The following is a 19,108-nucleotide window of genomic DNA, read 5'->3' on the forward strand; positions in this document are numbered from 1 at the left end:
GATCTATTCTCTACAGACGATAAGGTTTGGTCATGGTTTCCTACTTACACTGGATGGGGAATAACACTTATGAACAAAATAAATAATTACACAAACATTATTGATGACATACTGGAGAGGAACTCTAAGGACATAGGGTTGCTAAATACTGAGACCAGAGCTATTAGAAAACAGCTGGAGATGCAAGAATTAGCTATTGAAAGCATGAGTGCTGCTCTGACAGGTTTGTGTGAGATGACAGAGGATTCTGAATGTTGTACTTGGATATATAATACCACAATGACTGTTCTAGATTATTATGAAATAATAAAGCAACACAGGGAACAGGTAGATGGTTTGATGGAAGAAGCTAGAGCTATAGGGAAAGATGGATGGACTCCTTTTGATTGGTTAGGATCAGGATTTGGTTCCATCTTTTCATGGATGAAAGGTATCGATGTAATCATAGTCATGATATTGTTTTTTGTTTTATCTTTATATCTATGTTTTAAATGCTCATTATATTGCATTGCTAGAGCTACAAAGCTGCAGAATACAAATGAAGGTTATCTGGCTATGTAAAGAATTGAGATCATGTTCATGATCTCAGAGGGGATTGAAAGGATCTAGATAACTTCCATTTTGTATTATGTACGCCATTTTAAGTTTTAAGTATTAAGTTAGCTTTTTGTAGAGATATTAGAAGTTTAATGAAACTGTTTTTGGTTGTTCAAGGATGTATCAACAGAAGCTAACACGACCCTGACAATGTCTTTGTCTGGCTGTTTTCCCAGAAAGTTAGCCAAAATAATTTGTACCAAGAAATGTATATGGTATGTTTCATGTAGTTAGCTCATGATGGAAAGTTACAAGTTACAGTTTTGAAACTCGCTCCCCCCCCCTCCCTTATTATTATCTGTAGTCTATATAATCTTATTAATGTCTAATAAACTTTGAACATCTCTGAACATAAGCTGTCGCCTTTGTGGCCAAGGTATGTCAAGATTTGGTAAAAGTACTTAAGATAGATTGGAAGTTTCATATTCCCTATCATCCTCAAAGTTGGGGTATAGTAGAAAGGATGAACAGGACGATTAAGGATAAGTTGAGGAAGGCCACTGGAGGAACCTATACCCACTGGAAGAAGATGTTACCTGCAATTCTAGCAGAGGTAAGAATGACACCTAATAAGACTACAGGGTTATCTCCTTTTGAAATATTAATGGGAAGACTGTTCCCCACTCCTTGGGCTAGACAGCCACTTATGTTAGAAAGAGGGGACCTTGACCTGGTACAACAAGAATATGTGAGAAAATTGATTCAGAGTTTAGATAAGGTTGAAAGAAATGTTGCTCGCACTTTTTCTTTATCTTTTCAGGAACCAACACACCTTTTCCAAGTGGGAGATGTCGTAGTGGTCCGCCAACTCGCTAAAGACAAGAAGCAAGGCTACCCCTTTGGACTACCTACTACGGTGATAGCGGTTACCAGAACGGCTGTTCTGGTGGAGAATTCCCAGTCCTGGATCCATGCTAGTCGAGTGAAGAAGGTGAACCAAACACCTGAGAAACATGAGATGGAAAAAGGAGGTGAAGTATAAGAGAAAAATCCTCGAAGAGTGGGTGAAGTAAGTGAAAAAGGCCCTGAAGATGAAATTTTTTACTGCCCCTCATGGTGCTTTGAAACTCTGGGTCCTATTGGGCACACTGACTGTGCTCTTTTTCCTGCCAGTATGGATCCTAACTAACTGTATTTATCACCCTGAGGATTTGGGCCTAATAAAAGGTATCTGTGGTCAAGGACTAGTTTTAAATGAGACCCAGATAACCAAAAGTGAAAGAAAGTCAAAAAGAAAGTTTTGAAGAGAACAATCTTTTTTAGGAAAAATGTTGATGATGCAGTTTAAATATGCTTATGCTCAAAAGTCAGGTTATGATAAATGTTGGATATGTAGTAAGTTACATCCTAGCACATATGAAATTCCTCTTCTGGCCGCTCCAGTCAAAATATTTTTGTTAATAAAAGGGAATGTAAGTATTGGTTTGACCAATATTACTTCTAATGCCACCATATCTTTTCCAACTCTGGGAGTCACTCAACTCCCCGATTGGTGTTTTAGACTGGGGAATGCTTTTCACAAGGGAAGGGGAATGTGCTCTCAGTCCATATTAAATATATCTGATCCTGGAAGGAGGGATGGAACTTCTTCTGTGAAACTCTGGCAAGTAAATGGTAAAACCCTGAATGAAAGTTTAGAAGGGATACAAGATAATGTGGGGAAAACTATGTTTGGAAAACTTCTTTTTTATTTTACACTTGTCCCCCTGAATTTCGCTCTGCAATACAAAAATTGCCGATTCTCTTTGGGAAACAATACCTATACCTGTTGTGGTAAGATCTGTTACCCTTGGATACCGAGTAATGTCCAGGGCTGGTGCTATGTAGCCCAATTAGTGCCAATTATGGCAGCTATAGACCAAAAGGAACACCAGGTAAAAGCCAGTACATACCCAAAACACCAACTAACTCTGAGACAGAGAAGGGAAACCAAACAAGAAAAGGTAGATCTATTCTCTACAGACGATAAGGTTTGGTCATGGTTTCCTACTTACACTGGATGGGGAATAACACTTATGAACAAAATAAATAATTACACAAACATTATTGATGACATACTGGAGAGGAACTCTAAGGACATAGGGTTGCTAAATACTGAGACCAGAGCTATTAGAAAACAGCTGGAGATGCAAGAATTAGCTATTGAAAGCATGAGTGCTGCTCTGACAGGTTTGTGTGAGATGACAGAGGATTCTGAATGTTGTACTTGGATATATAATACCACAATGACTGTTCTAGATTATTATGAAATAATAAAGCAACACAGGGAACAGGTAGATGGTTTGATGGAAGAAGCTAGAGCTATAGGGAAAGATGGATGGACTCCTTTTGATTGGTTAGGATCAGGATTTGGTTCCATCTTTTCATGGATGAAAGGTATCGATGTAATCATAGTCATGATATTGTTTTTTGTTTTATCTTTATATCTATGTTTTAAATGCTCATTATATTGCATTGCTAGAGCTACAAAGCTGCAGAATACAAATGAAGGTTATCTGGCTATGTAAAGAATTGAGATCATGTTCATGATCTCAGAGGGGATTGAAAGGATCTAGATAACTTCCATTTTGTATTATGTACGCCATTTTAAGTTTTAAGTATTAAGTTAGCTTTTTGTAGAGATATTAGAAGTTTAATGAAACTGTTTTTGGTTGTTCAAGGATGTATCAACAGAAGCTAACACGACCCTGACAATGTCTTTGTCTGGCTGTTTTCCCAGAAAGTTAGCCAAAATAATTTGTACCAAGAAATGTATATGGTATGTTTCATGTAGTTAGCTCATGATGGAAAGTTACAAGTTACAGTTTTGAAACTCGCTCCCCCCCCCTCCCTTATTATTATCTGTAGTCTATATAATCTTATTAATGTCTAATAAACTTTGAACATCTCTGAACATAAGCTGTCGTGATTTCCGTGTTCAAGGGGTGTTCCCAGAATTCTGCTGATAAACCAGGAATCTCTCCACAGACCGGGGGTCTCTGAGGGGAAAAAGAAAATCATTCCTTTCAATATTGACGTCATCAACTGAGAGCATGCTTATGTCATGAGGTGGCCCTATCCATAAGTTATTTAAGAACTGTCAGACAGCTGAGCTGTCAGATGGGGGAGCGTTCGTTGGGTGCAGAGCTCTATTTTCTTTTTTTGGCAGATCAGCAGCTGGCATTCATCATGATTGTCATTGGATCTACTTTGGGTGACATTTATTTATTTTAATAAAGGACTGTTGCTGTGTTTTTAATCACTTTTTACACTTTTTTGGTGAATGAGTAGGAGTACTATGTACCCCATACTCATTCAAATGGTGAGGCTGGATCTGGGGCCCCCTTGTTAAAGCAACCACCGCCGAGGGTTGTGGGGAAGAGGCCCTTGTCCTCATCAACATGGGGACAAAGTGCTTTGGGGGGAGCCCCCCTACCTCAAAGCACCCCCTTATGTTGAGGGAATGTGTCCTGGTATGGTTCAGAAGGGGGGCGCTTGCTCGTCCCACCCTTCTCCTGATCTGCCAGGCTGCATGCTCACATACGAGTCTGGTATGGATTTTGGGGATAATCCCATGCCGGTTTTTTTAATTTTGGGGTTCCCCTTAAAATCTATACCAGATCCAAAGGGCCTAGTATAGATGGGGTGGGGGGGCACGCTGTTTTTTTCTTCATTTTTTCATTGCTGGCAGTCTTTTGTTTACATTTAGCTGTCAGTGGGGAAACCCACTAACAGCTGATGAGTTATCAGTTGTTAAAGACATGGCAGCTGGCTCCTCGGCCCACTCCTTACAACCAGCTATTCTTCCCATCTTCCCACAGAATTCAGATCTGTCGATACATTTTTGACCAATTCGAATTTTTCCCGAAAATTTGGAATTCATTAGAAAACAAATAAACAGAACTAATCAAATTTTAACAAAAGTTGTTACTATTGTTATTAGGGAATTCAGATGCATCCAAATCTCCGAATAGCCAAAAAGTCCTTCAAATTTAGATTTGGACCAAAATTAATTGTACATGTCTGGTAAAGGCTGTATAGGATTGGAAGCCCCAATGACTATGGCCAAAGGCAGAGCTTTACTAGGGCTGGCAGGTCTTAGTGTGAGCAGTTACCAAACAGTTTGCTGACTACTTGACAGGAGCCAAGTTTGAGGTCTGGACCAATAACCATCCATTTGTGAATCTCCAAACAGCTAAACTTGGCACTGTAGAGAAATGTTGGGCCACCCATCTGACTACGTTACTTCTCCTTGCATTATCACTAGTGATGAGCATTTTCAAGGCTAACAAGCAAAGGATTGTCAAATAAAGGACATGGGGAATTGGACACTGCCATGAGGGATCTGTACCAAATAAAAAAACAATTTAAAAATACAGATGATATAGGGGAAATGGCCCTCCATTTTCTGTGATTTCTTCAAATGACATGCCTGAGAGATGTCTTTAAAAGCATTGTACACTTTCAAGTTTGTTTGTTGTTTTAACAAGGTATTAGTGTAGTTATATTCCCCATGCTGTTTATTACATTGTAATGTTGTGGCTGCAGTTTGTATTGTCATTGCTGATTGATTTCCCTATGTCCATGTATTCATTCACCTAGCTTGTCCCTATTCACCAAAGGGACAATATAATATCTTGTTCCAGCTCACATGATATCCAATGCATGCATTGCCATCAATTCTGTTGCATCACAAATGTGAAGGTGTAGAAAATGCAGTTCTCAGACTACATAAACAGGTCATGAATTAACCTGTGCAGTGCCATGCGGCATACCTCATGGTTGAACACAAGCATAAACTGCTGACACCAGAATGTGAAGATTTACTGTACTTTAGGCTGTGTGTACAGGGCAACAAATAACACCACAAAACTACATGATCAATGCAAATCCTATGCAGGTAAAAAACACAAAGTGCAGATAAGATGGTTTGCAATGCCTTTAAAGTGTTACTAAACCCACAACAGTAAAATCATATATACAGTAAAGCATGCTTGATCTACTCACTGTGGAACCTAAGGGGTTAATCCTGCATTGTGTAAAAAAGCTGAATGATCTTGTCTTCTCTGATCCTCCCCTTCTTCCAGTGACACCCTCTTATCTCCTGATAAGACATATCATGTCACATAATATCACTCTGCACATGTTCAGTTTGGTGTATATTGCTAGAGATGGGGTTTTGTTTCTTGGAAGGGTGTATGTGCTCAGCATAGGGCTGAACAGCACTGCCCAGACAGAGGTTTTGCATCTTCCTAGAGCAAAATGAAATCCTCCTGTTTTAACCAGTGCTCTGCTGAACACTGATAGAAGTCACAAGACTGCTCTAACTGCTGATGAGAAAAGGTATTTAGCAGTTTATATTTACTAAAATAATTGCGTTTCCATGCAGTGTGTACTGTGGGAGACCAGATATAGTGAATATAGGGTCCTGGGTTTAGTAACACTTTAAGCTATATGAGTACAGAACAGTACAGTTCCACTAGACAGCATCAGTGGCACAGTATTCTGGCATCACATATTTCATATGTATAATACATTTCTTTACTTTGACATTATTTCTTTGCTTAAATACAGCAGCAGGACCCCAATCTGATTCATTTCAACTTGAAAAAAAGTATTTTTCCAAAGGCTGCAATTCCTGATTTTTTTCATCTAGCAGTAATAGGCTAGAATTGACAATTTAGGCAGCTTGATTGAGCAGCAAAGTAAGAGGGATAGATGATGCAGTCTCTTAATCAAGAGAAAAATAAATTATATAATGTCAGAAAACTAAAAATATAGCACAGACATGTTGCACTTTATGTGACTGTTTTTACTAGGTGAGTTTTAGGATTCCGTGCTCAGGGGTCCTGCAGAGTAGATGTGACTAGATATGTAGGGTTAGTTTATTGAGCACACAATACAGGTGAAAAACAACATATACACAGAAACCTACACATGTGCAAAGGATGAAAAACCTAAATAACTATAACTAACTGACAATTACTATAACTAACTAGCTAACAAACTATATACAAAACAATGTACAGGGTGTCAAGGATGGGTCCTGGATGGACACTATGTTTTGTCCATATTTGGACTGTGGTCCCTTTAGGGGAGATGATTTGTATGCAGGTGATGTATTCAGGGGTTCTCGACGATCTGGGGTGAGATGTTCGAGGGTAGTCCAGTCAGAGAGGGGAGGACACTTACAATCCTCTGGACTGGTAAGTCTTTATTTGGGACCTGGAATTTAGAGGTTCAGAGAGATATTTAGGTGGGAAAGTACCTCCAATCAGGGACTTTGGACAAAAATGAATTACTCTAATTCCAAAAAGAAGCCCTTTAAGACAGAAAACTCCTATAGGATTTTAGAATGGTCAAGTGTCTGGGATACTGCATCAATGCTGGGATCTGCCTAATTGTGCTCAGACTATACAAAACTTCCTGTGAGTAAGTGTGGGTATCACTCTGTTGATGTTATTATGCTAAAGATAAGCAGATTTTTATGTTTTCATTTTGCTGAAGTGAGGTGATGCTTGTTTGTTGATGGAAGCACTCTTTTGTTTGCTGTAAAAAAGGCTGTTTATTTAAAAATAGCTTTTAGTAAGGTCTTGGAGCATTACCAAACTTGCTAATAACCTCAAATTTTACAAGAGGAAAAGAGCAAATTAGGCAAAGCATGAGGTGCAATGAGCAGTAGGAAAAATGGTCCAGGAACAGGGTCACAATGGGGATCATATTACCAGGTAGCAGGTATGTTGGCAGGATCAGGAGGTTCATGGGGAGTAGATACAGGTGGTATGATCAGGATCAGGATGTTCACAGGGAGTAGGTACAGGTGGCAAGTCAAAATCAGATCAGACTTTTTCAGGAATAGCAAACAAAGACTATGGGCATACAGGTAAAAACAGAGAGTGAGCTAAATATCCTCCTAGCAGCCAGCATCCGGTGATGACTAAGTCTTGGGACCTGCTGAGTGCTGGAATCTGAGAATCACAGACAGACAAACTTACATTCACACATACTAGGATCCAATTAACCTACCAGCATGTCTTTGGAGTGTGGGAGGAAAGCAGTGTACCTGGAGGAAGCCCACACAGGGACAGGGAGAACATGCAAACTCCAGGCAGGTGGTGCCGTGGTTGGGATTTGAACCAACGACCCTAGTACTGCCAGGCAGAAGTGCTAACCATTTAGCCACTGTTCAGCTACGTACAGGTGAAACTCGAAAAATTAGAATATCATGCAAAAGTTCATTTATTTCAGTAATGCAACTTAAAAGGTGAAACTAATAGATGAGATAGACTCATTACATGTAAAGCAAGATAGTTCAAGCCGTGATTTGTCATAAGTGTGATGATTATGGCTTACAGCTCATGAAAACCCCAAATCCACAATCTCAGAAAATTAGAATATTACATGCAATCAATAAAACAAGGATTGTACATAGAACAATATCGGACCTCTGAAAAGTATACGCATGCATATGTACTCAGTACTTGGTTTGGGCCCCTTTTGCAGCAATTACTGCCTCAATGCGGCATGGCATGGAAGCTATCAGCCTGTGGCACTGCTGAGCTGTTATGGAAGACCAGGATGCTTCAATAGTGGCCTTCAGCTCTTCTGCATTGTTCAGTCTCATGTCTCTCATCTTTCTCTTGGCAATGCCCCATAGATTCTCTATGGGGTTCAGGTCAGGCGGGTTTTCTGGCCAATCAAGCACAGTAATCCCACGGTCATTTAACCAGGTTTTGGTGCTTTTGGCAGTGTGGGCAGGTGCCAAGTCCTGCTGGAAAATGAAGTCAGCATCCCCATAAAGCTCGTCTGTGGAAGGAAACATGAAGTGCTCCAAAATCTCCTGGTAGACAGCTGCATTGACCCTGGACTTAATGAAGCACAGTGGACCAACCCCAGCAGATGACGTGGCTCCCCAAATCAACACAGACTGTGGAAACTTCACACTGGACTTCAAGCATCTTGCAGTGTGTGTCTCTCCATTCTTCCTCCATACTCTGGGTCCTTGGTTCCCAAATGAGATGCAAAAGTTGCTCTCAGCAGAAAAGAGGACTTTGGACCACTGAGCAACAGACCAGGTCTGTTTTTCTTTAGCCCAGGTAAGACGCTTCTGACGTTGTTTGTTGTTCAGGAGTGGCTTGACAAGAGGAATACGACATTTGAAGCCCATGTCCAGGATCCGCCTGTGTGTGGTGGCTCTTGATGCACTGACTCCAGCCTCCGTCCACTCCTTGTGAAAGTCCCCAACACTTTTGAATGGTCTTTTCCTGACAATCCTCTCCAGGCTGCGGTCATCCCTGCTGCTTGTGCACCTTTTTTTCCACACTTTTCCCTTCCACATAACTTTCTATTAACCTCCCTGGCGGTATGATTATTTCAGATTTTTGGTGCTGAAAGCGGTACCATTATTTTGCATGGAAATATGTAGTTTTTTTATTGTAGGCTGTAATTTTTAGGAAGAACTCACTGAAATCTGTCCGAACAAGAGTCTATTAAACATCCCGGGTATGATAAAATTTGAAACACGAAATCATAAATTATAATTTAATAAATAATCATAAAAAATAATAATATAATAATAATACATTTAATTCAATAATATAATCAAACCGAAAACACTGAAATTTGAAATAGAGCGCCAAGTTCGTACATTGCTGAGCAAAGTCGCAAAATCGTTTTCAGTGTCTGATGACGAATTTCCCCCATGAATCATTATCACTCAATTCTGCAAGTGGTTCTGATTTACTATCGCTGTTCTCTAGCTGGTCTAAAACCGCTTTTGACCTAAAGGGACATTTTTTGGACGCCATGGATTTTTCTAAGTTTCCAGGCAGAAAGACAGACAAAATGTAGGCAGGGCACAGGAAAAAGCACTAGGGACAATATGTATGTGAAATGGGTTGAAACAGCAATGTTTTACTGTGAAAAATGTGTTTTGAAAAAAATGACATTTTTTAAAATTTTCAAATTTCCCGCCGCCGCCGCCCGTACGTCCCGATGTCACGGGGACCGGAACACAGAAGCCGGATGCCGGCATCAGCCGGAGGAGATGGCCGGGGACGATTCAGGGGACACATCGTGGGAGCGAAGGACAAGGTAAGTGCTGCAGGGACTCCCTATGCAGCGCCGCATGGTAAGCCCGAGTGTAGCTCGGGGTTACCGCTTTTGGTACTAAAACTCTACCCCGAGCTACACTCAGGAATACCGCCAGGGAGGTTAATGTGCTTTGATACAGCACTTTGGGAACATCCAACTTCTTTTGCAATTACCTTTTGAGGCTTTCCCTCCTTATGGAGGGTGTCAATGATGGTTTTATGCACAACTGTCAGGTCAGCAGTCTTTCTCATGATTGTGATTCCTACTGAACCAGACTGAGAGACCATTTAAAGCAGCAATGGGCAAACTACAGCCCGCGGGCCGTATACGGCCCGGCGGACCTTTTTATCCGGCCCGCGGAGCTAGGCTCCTCTCACAGTCCGCCCTGAAGACCGGTGCAGCATGAAAATCTGTCTCCTGTGAGGATCTGTCCCCCTCGACGTATCTGCGCATGTGCCGGAGATCGCCGATCGGCTGCTAATGCCTGAAACTGGCACATGCGCAGATACGTCGAGGGGGACAGATCCTCATAGGAGACAGATTTTCATGCTACACCGGAACGAAGCGGGAACACGGCGAGAGGAACGCAAAGGTAAGTGAATTGACACAGGGGGGACTTAATATGGGGGATGAATTACTATAGGGAGGATGAATTACTATAGGGGGGATGAATTACTGTAGGGGGGATGAATTACTATATGGGGGATGAATTACTATGGGGGATGAATTACTATGGGGGATGAATTACTATATGGGGGATGAATTACTATGGGGGATGAATTACTATATGGGGGGTGAATTACTATGGGGGATGAATTACTATACGGGGGATGAATTACTATGGGGGATGAATTACTATATGGGGGATGAATTACTATATGGGGGATGAATTACTATAGGGGGGATGAATTACTATATGGGGGATGAATTACTATGGGGGATGAATTACTATAGGGGGGATGAATTACTATATGGGGGATGAATTACTATGGGGGATGAATTACTATATGGGGGATGAATTACTATATGGGGGATGAATTACTATGGGGGACGAATTACTATATGGGGGACGCATTACTATATGGGGGACGAATTACTATGGGGGACGAATTACTATATGGGGGATGAATTACTATAGGGGGGATGAATTACTATAGGGGGGATGAATTACTATGCTTACTATGGGGGAATATTACTATACTTACTATGGATGACACATACACATCATTCATCTACTCTTGGTCCGGCCCCCGGGTCCAATATATGAACCCATTGCGGCCCTCAAGTCAAAAAGTTTGCCCACCCCTGATTTAAAGGCTCAGGAACCCTTTGCAGGTGTTATGGCTTAATTAGCTGATTAGAGTGGGACACTTTTAGCCTAGAATATTGCACCTTTTCACAATATTCTAATTTTCTGAGATTGTGGATTTGGGGTTTTCATGAGCTGTAAGCCATAATCATCATAATTATGACAAATCACAGCTTGAACTATCTTGCTTTGCATGTAATGAGTCTATCTCATATATTAGTTTCACCTTTTAAGTTGCATTACTGAAATAAATGAACTTTTGCACGATATTCTAATTTTTAGAGTTTCACCTGTATATATATATATATATATATATATATATATATATGTGTATATATATGTGTTTTTGCCTTCCTCTGGATCAACTGTGGGTATAGGATTATAACTTTTTTTTTTTTTTTTTATGGTTGAACTGGATGGACTTTTATCTTTTTTCAGCCAGACTAACTCTGTAACTATATATATAATGCACTCACACCTGAGCAATGCAGAATTGTTGGCAGAATTGCACAATTCTTGCCGCAATTCCAAATTGTGCTAAAATTGTATTAAAATACACAGTGCGCTTTTGTGTACCATTCATTGTTAATGGTACCCCAAATGCTGTTAGCAGACATGCATTTTGCCGCACATTTTGTCATTTGACAAATACGCTATCAACGCAACACAATGCGTATTGAAATAACGCACAACACTCCCATGCCCAAAAAATGTTCAGTTTGGCTTTTTTGGGCATTTTTCATGCACATTTTGGTGCAGTTTTTAACAAACATTTTGCTGCTTTTTTCAACACAGATTTTTTTTTAAAAAATGTGAGTTGAAATTTTTATGTGAATTTTGATGCTTTTTTAACATGTATTTTGGCTAATTTTTTACCTGCAGTTTTGTGTGTTCTGGAAACACATGCAAAATGCATGTCATGTTTGCGGTGCCATTATTTGTTAATGGCACCCAAAAGTGGCTAGCAGATGTGCAGTTTGCCAAAATATGCATAAAAACCAAATCAAAATGCACTTTAAAAAAGTGCCAAAATACATGCTAAGAAAAGTGCCAAAATGTGCATTACAAACCACACCAAAATTCATGTTAAAATAACCTTTGTCAAAATGTGCATTAAAGCACCTAAATGTGTGTTTAGAAGAGCACCAAAATGCACATTAAAAAACCCATTTCAAAATGCGTGTTAAAAAAATACAGCATGTTAAAAAGCAGCAAAATGCACGTAAATAATGCTAAAATGCGCAATAAAAAGGAGCCAAACTACACATTTAAAGAATGTGCCAAAATGTGCATTAAAAAGTATCAGTGGTCAGTGCTTATTATATTCATGTAATTGCATGGTCTTTTTAACTTTGGTTTCACTGTTTAAACTCGTGATCTGTAATCACACAATTATCTCATGGGCATGCAGCCCTTCCCCATTCTACATAGATCTCAGCTGTTCTTAGAGGAAAAACTTCTCCTCTCTTCTCCTGAGAACAAATGTTATCTGCTTCATAAACAGGGGGACAGAGGAAAATATTTTTCCCTGTGAACTGCAGAGAACTAAAATGAGATAAATTATCTCTGCTTAATAAACATGCACATATATCCTGATAGTAAGAGACAAGGCAGTTTTTTTGTGAAATAAAAATTACAGATCATTATGTGAGAGACAACATAGTGTAGACATACTGCACATCATGTAATCAGTTTCACTAGGCTGCATTTGAAAAAGACTAGGCTGCAATAGAAAGAACAGTACAGTGTATTATGTCAGAAACAAGAGCTAGAAATCTACCAGATACATACTGCACATCAACTGCCAGAAATATAGTATAGGCATACTGCACATCATGTAAACAGTTTCACTTGGCTGCATTTGAAAAAGACTAGGCTGCATTAGAAAGAACAGCACAGCGTATTATGTCGGAAACAAGAGCTAGAAATCTACCAGATACATACTGCACATCAACAGAAATAAATATAGTGTAGACATTCTACACATCATGTAATCAGTTTCACTAGGCTGCATTTGAAAAAGACTAGGCTTCATTAGAAAGAACAGTACAGTGTATTATGTCAGAAACAAGAGTTGGACATATATCAGAGACATACTGCACATCAAGTAAGAATTTGTACTAGGCTGAATGTGTCCTTGCTTGCAGCAAGGGCAGACACAATTGGGTTGTGAAGGTTATATATGAGCAAACAAATCAAAACTTCCTTTTTAATATCATGTCTGATACTGTAATGGTAGCAGTTGGAACAAAAATTGTTACTTGGTCTTCACAAAGTACAACTGTACCTGGTAACATTGCTCCAACTCATAAACAAATCAAGTAAATTGCTGTGAGTCAACATGTGTCCAAACCTAGGGGGGAACCATTCTCTGAATAAACATGCAGTCACCAGAGTTGATTTACTAAAGGCAAATAGACTGCACACTTTGCAAGTGCAGTTGCACTCATCTTACCCAGAGCTTGGTTAATGTGGTGAAGCATCACTTTGTAAAGAATACCCAATCATGTGCAAGAACAATAAAATAAAAACACAATACAATAAAAACACAGCATTTTTGCTTGCACATTATTGGATTATAGATATCAGCTTCTGCACATTTACTAAGCTCTGGGTAAATGAGTGCATATGTACACATAGTCCACAGTCTATTTGCCTTTAGTAAATCAACCTCCACTGTCATAGATCAGTAACAAAGTTGCTGCTGATATTTTACTTGTAGTCCCACTGATCATCTGGAAAGCTGATGCTTGTAGTTCTACAAACATGTGCTTTGTTCATACCTTGTGTTGAGTAGAGTGAACCTGCAGGTCGAGACCTAGGGTGAGCATGCAGCTAAGCCCAACGCTACCATGGAGCCCCAGGCTAGTCCCTGTTGAATATTAGCTGGCTATTAGACTTCATGCCCTGGGAAATTCTTAGTCATCTGCATTTATGTGGGACCATTCTCATATTTGGTGAATGCTGTTATCGTTTTTCACTCTCGTGCAAGTGACAAGTGAATTCAGAATGTGCTTTTCATTGTTGGACATAAGTTTTTTGCTGTAATAATTTTCTTAAATGTAAATCATAACATAAGCCAGTTAATTTGGTGGTGGTGCCAAGTAGCCATATGCTTTTATTTAAAAAATATGATGCAATTATGGTTGGTGGAATCGTATTACTTTGAAAGGTTGTTAACAATTGTTTATAGAAACCTTTACAAAATTTAAACTTTTACAAAGTCCATACTAAAAACCTTTAGACTACTAATTCTGTTTGATATTGTAACAAAAAAATTGATTATGCATTAGCACGTTATTTATGTTCAGTTTGGTTTACATTATTTGGCACCTTCAGCTAATAAACATTAGGCATTATCCAGTTAATTTTTGTTTTAATTTTTACTGTAAAAATGAAAATGCAGCAGCATTTCACAAAGTATAAAAACACACCAAATATATACAAAAATGCTGATCATGTAACAATGGATTAGACAGTACACATTGACTCTGTGGTCCATGCAACTACCTCCACTTTAATGTGCTAAAGTCTCTGAAGAAGTCCATGCCCAGGATGTAATGCATAATAAAATGTGGGTTATTTACATCTGAAGAATCACGCTATACATTATCTTGTCACTAGCACCTGTGGAGAAGCAGGAATCATTGAGGAGTGAGAGCACTAAGCAGAGCTGAAGCAAACCTGTTGCACACCAGAGGGCACATGTAGGCTTTAGCCAGCGGCTCACACAGACCAAAGGTGTTCAGGGAAACTGACAGCAAGCTATGGATTGAGCACACAAACTGCTGCATTCAGGATTTTACGTGCTCGACATCCAGCAACTTGATGAGTGTTTTCGATCTGGTTTGAAATTTTAATAAAATGTTTAGCAGAGAGCACTGTGCAGCTGTTTATTATTCTATTGAGGTTTAATCTCATCAGGAGGAGAGGTGACAGTGGAGAGAGATTGAAAAGAAGGATTATCCTGACAGCACCTTAACCACTTGCTACAGGGCACTTTTAACCCCTTCCTTTCCAGGCCAATTTTCAGCTTTCGGCGCTGTTGCACTTTGAATGACAATTGCACGGTCATGCAACACTGTACCCATATGAAATTGTTTTTTTTTTCACACAAACAGAGCTTTCTTTTGGTTGCATTTAACACTGCTGGGTTTTTTTTATTTTTTGCACTGTAAACAAAAAGAGCAAAAAATGTAAATAAAAATATGTTTCTCTTCGTTTCTATTATAACATTTTGCAAACAGGTAATTTTCTCAAACAAATGAATAGCTCTCTTCCTGAAGTCCTGAAGACGTCTCTGGGCGAAACTTACGTCAGAGCGTCATTACGTTACTTCCCGGTCCAGGTACATCCAAGCAGAGTGAAAAAGAGGCTTGGGGTGCATGACGGCTATTTTAGAAATCTTACATGCTGGAAACACTGGTGCCGGTCTATAGGCACCTGTACATATGAGTGCAAAATCAGTATTTCTGTGTAATTAGTGTTTCTTAATTAAAAATACTTTACTTAGAGAGCTATTCATTTAATGGCTGGCTGCATTCCCATGGGAGGATTATCTTTAAAGCATCTATAAATCATCTTATTGGAAGGCATATTGTGATCCTTTACATTTGGCTATCATTTATAGATTCCCAAGGGGAGAAATGGAGAATATACTCAGAGAGGGTGGTCCCTTATAAAACCAAAGGCATATTTGACCACTGTAACTGGGGTCAAAGGATATGGTGAGTGAGCAATTCACATTATACGTTTGTGAGCACGCGGTGAAGATGCAGTCACACCTGGTTTCTGGTTTTGATTTGGGACAGATATAAGAAGCTGACAAGATTGTCACTTCATATATGGACGGTTTTCACCATTTACTTATATACTGTATGCTATATATTGATATTATTGGTTTGCAACTGTATGGAGTTACCAGATTTGGTCTATGCACTGGGAGGCATGCTCCAAGTTTGAGGTACTTTATATAGGAATTTTGGTTTCACAAATTGTAATTTTATTTGGTATATTAATTTTGATACAATGTAGCGCCCATCTATTTTATTGTAATTACAAGTTCTAGTGGAATTCTACCACAAGAGGGACAGCTTCTCATCATTATTTATATAAGATTCATTAGGTTGGGTTCATGCTCTAGGGGGCATGCAACAATTTTGAGGCACCAGATTTAGGGATTTTTTGGTAATACATATCCCTTTTCTAAATACACATACAGTGGGGATCAAAAGTTTGAGCACACCAGCTAAAAATGTGTATTAATCTGCATAAAGAAGCCAGGGAAAGATAGAAAAATCTCCAAAAGGCATCAAATTACAGATTAGACATTCTTATAATATGTCAACAAAAGTTAGATTTTATTTCCATCATTTACACTTTCAAAATAACAGAAAACAAAAAAATGGCGTCTGCAAAAGTTTGGGCACCCTGCAGAATTTATAGCATGCACTGCCCCCTTTGCAAAGCTGAGACCTGCCAGTGTCATGGATTGTTCTCAATCATTGTCTTGGAAGACCAGGTGATGTCAATCTCAAAGGTTTTAAATGCCCAGACCCATCTGACCTTGCCCCAACAATCAGCACCATGGGTTCTTCTAAGCAGTTGTCTAGAAAACTGAAACTGAAAATAGTTGACGCTCACAAAGCTGGAGAAGGCTATAAGAAGATAGCAAAGCGTTTTCAGATGTCAATATCCTCTGTTTGGAATTTAATTAAGAAACGGCAGTCATCAGGAACAGTGGAAGTTAAAGCAAGATCTGGAAGACCAAGAAAAATATCAGACAGAACAGCTCACAAGATTGTGAGAAAACAATTCAAAACCCACGTTTGACTGCACGATCCCTCCAGAAACATCTGGCAGACACTGGAGTTGTGGTACAATATTCCACTATAAAGAGATACTTGTACAAATATGGTCTTCATGGAAGAGTCATCAGAAGAAAACCTCTTCTACGTCCTCACCACAAAAATCATCGTTTGAACTTTGCAAATGAACATATAGAAAACCTGATGCATTTTGGAAACAAGTTCTGTGGACCGATGAGGTTAAAATTGAACTTTTTGGCCGGAATGAGCAAAGGTACGTTTGGAGAAGAAGGGGCACAGAATTGAATGAAAAGAACCTCTGCCCAACTGTTAAGCATGGGGTTGGATCAATCATGCTTTGGGGTTGTGTTGCAGCCAGTGGCACAGGGAACATCTCACGAGTAGAAGGAAAAATGGATTCAATAAAATTTTCAGCAAATTTTGGATGGTAACTTGATGCCATCTGTGAAAAAGCTGAAGTTAAAGAGAGGGTGGCTTCTACAAATGGATAATGATCCTAAACACACCTCGAAATCCACGGGGGATTACATCAAGAGGCGTAAACTGAAGGTTTTGCCATGGCCTTCACAATCTCCTGACCTCAACATAATTGAAAATCTATGGATAGACCTTAAAAGAGCAGTGCGTGACAGACAGCCCAGGAATCTCAAAGAACTGGAAGACTTTTGTAAGGAAGAATGGGCAAAGATACCTCAAACAAGAATTGAAAGACTCTTGGCTGGCTACAAAAAGCGTTTACAAGCTGTGATACTTGCCAAAGGGGGCAGTACAAGATATTAACTCTGCAGGGTGCCCAAACTTTTGCAGACGTCATTTTTTTGTTTTCTGTTATTTTGAAAGTGTAAATGATGGAAATAAAATCTAACTTTTGTTGACATATTATAAGAATATCTAATTTGTAATTTGATGCCTTTTGGAGATTTTTCCATCTTTCCTTGGCTTCTTTATGCACATTAATACAAATTTTTAGCTGGGGTGCCCAACTTTCAATCCCCACTGTATATTAATATATTTTGTGTAGCACCTACCTACTTCATTTACCAATTTTTCTCCTTCACTGAGGTGCACTGAGGCTGCACTGATGAGGCGGCATCAGGGGGGATTGATGAGGAGGCACTGATGATGCTGCACTGATATGCACCGATAGGCGGGACTGATGGGCTGCACTGCTGGGCACTGATGGATAGCACTGCTGGGCACTGATGGGTGGCACTGCTAGGCACTGCTGGGTGGCAGTGGTGGACGGCACTGCTGGACACTGATGGGTGGCACTGATGATCAGGGCACTGATCATCAGTGCCCTGATTATCAGTGCAGATCTGCATTGTGACATTTGCCTGTTATCGGCAACTGTATTTACTTTGTGATCAGCTGTGTCATTGGACACAGCTGATCATGTTGTAAAAGGCTGCTGTGACTGGCCTTTTACCTAGTCATGCGATCAGCTTTGTCCGTAGGGCACAGTGATCACTGACAGTGCCGGGTACATGCCGCTGGGGGCGCCTTCTGGAAAGATATCATATGACGCCCTACCAGAATTGGACAACAGTGCTGTAGCCATCTTTCGGCTACAGCTCAGTTGTAAAGTGGTTAAATATCCTGGTTCTGGGCTGTATATGATCTCTTAAAACTTGGACATCCAACTTTAATGTGAGAGTTTTGAAAACACGGATTGTGAAGGTATCACTAAGGTTGTGAAGATACATAAATTCTAGGTTCAAAATAATTCTCTAGGATATCCAATTCATGACAGCAAACTGACTTCCTGAGTAGACATTACTATACTGTACATTGCTGAAATGTGCACCAGTCTGTTTTGCCTATATGAGAAGTTTCTGTTGGCTCTAGCATAGAAGTGGTCCCTTTTGGTCCCCACTCTAGGTAAGGAATGTCAGGGCCACAAAAGAAAAAAATAGAGAAGTTTGTTTCTTATATAAATTTTACGCGTGCCCTCCTATTCCTTCTGTACTGAAATGTATTGTAATTGTACTGTCTCACTTATATTGTAAAGCGCTGCGCAAACTGTTGGCGCTATATAAATCCTGTATAATAATAATACTCGTAATAGAGGGTTATGATGATTGTTAATTCCATGTCTCTCTATGTCTGCAATGCTGGTCCTTTCTGCTTTGTGTTTCAGATAACAAGCTGCCTGCTGTTGCTAGGAAGATTTACCTCACCTGCTGAGCACTGGATTGGTGACAACTCTTTAGGTGGGAAACATCTAGCCAATGAGTGTAACCTTTTACTTATATCCTCTCCTGTCACTGGGTGGAGTCAGCATTTACCTCAAGTCTGTCAG

The sequence above is a fragment of the Staurois parvus genome, unplaced genomic scaffold, assembly GCF_062004578.1.
Source record: "Staurois parvus isolate SC_StPar_1 unplaced genomic scaffold, SC_StPar_1.0 ptg000004l, whole genome shotgun sequence".
NCBI lineage: Eukaryota > Metazoa > Chordata > Amphibia > Anura > Ranidae > Staurois > Staurois parvus.